The sequence below is a fragment of the Penaeus monodon genome, chromosome 41 (assembly GCF_015228065.2).
Source record: "Penaeus monodon isolate SGIC_2016 chromosome 41, NSTDA_Pmon_1, whole genome shotgun sequence".
NCBI classification, from domain to species: Eukaryota; Metazoa; Arthropoda; class Malacostraca; order Decapoda; family Penaeidae; genus Penaeus; species Penaeus monodon.
The window spans coordinates 13,377,421-13,378,859 of record NC_051426.1 but is presented as its reverse complement, the minus strand read 5'-3'; positions in this window follow the sequence as shown (position 1 = coordinate 13,378,859).

The following is a 1,439-nucleotide window of genomic DNA, read 5'->3' as shown; positions in this document are numbered from 1 at the left end:
GAGGTGAATAAGTCTCTGGGTGGCTGGCTCACTGGGGAGGGATGACCAAATGGTTCCAAACAATGATATCTTGTAGGGGACCTACCCAAATGTTTGCCATGCATGGCACTGTTGTGCACTGTGGAGACAGGAGTCCTGGAGGTGGAGCAATGCTGTGCATGAGTACTCCCTGAGGCCTGCAACACACCTCTTTGGTCCCCTATTCCAGAAAAATGGGTGGCCTGACCCTGGCCTAGTCAGGTCAATCAGCTGGTCTCCTTCAGGAGGCTAGGATCAAGCAGTCATGGTACCATTAGAATTCATACAGGTCCTGTGAGTGTCGGTCAAAATAGCTATGGGAAGCATATATCCTCTCACCACCCCTGTAGCTGTTAGACATAAGCTCTAACATACAGCTTTCCCGTGTTGGACTCCGTGTGGTTCAGGGAGTGAGATGAAAGAACTGCTTAATTTCATGGCAAATAACTCACCAAAACCCCCACAAACTGAAAAAAATGATGACAAACCATGCAAGGTGTTGACCATGGTAGTCACTCTGAAGCCATTTATGGTTTACAGTGGAAGAAAAAATTGAAATCACAGGGTTACTCTGCCAGACATGCTGCTAAAATGAACAAGACAGGGAACTTATCACCCAAAAACATGTCTGTCCATGAGATTGTCACGCAGACGGAATGTTGGCCTCTCCAGGCCTGCACCCAAATCAGGGAGACCTCTGACTTCCCCTCAGACGTCCTCCCTGGCTGAGATGGGTGCACAAGCTGGACCAGCCGAACAGCTGCTGCTCTCATGACCAAAGCCCGGAATCCAAGCCGAAAGGACGGCACGAAATGACCTAGGCTGGAGACAGACTAAGGGAGAGTCTGGACCCCCTAGGCGTTTCCCACAATTGGTGAGAGCATTGGAGATCGCGGAGAGAAATATTCAACTGTTAGTCTGGGTTGCCAGAGACTAGAGCGTGATCACTGTCCCTAAAGTTCAAGGTACTCTGAATTTCCTGCAGAAAATGAAGGAGCTTAAGGATGGGAGGAAAGTGTGTATCTCACCACTGAATTCCAACCAGGGAAGTCCCGGTGACCCTGAAAGTAGCCCCAATCACTACCCTTGATCTGGGTAACTGGGGCTCCTAAAACCTTAGAACTTATGTGAATGAGCCACTTCGGTGCTTTAAGTGCCAGAAATATGGTCACCACCTGGCTAGCCGCAAGGCCAAGCCCAAATGTGGTGTCTGTAGCAAGTCACACAACACCAAGGTGTGCCTTAAGGCACACAAGGAAGGCCAGAGGGACACAACAACCGAATGTCCCAAAGTACAACGCAAAAGCCTCCCCATGAGAGGATTATCTCCTCTTTGAAGAGGAAGATATGACTCTCCTGTTGACTGCTGTATTCACTGCAATAGCAACAGCTTTGGGGAGGTCTAGTGAGGAGGCGGAGAA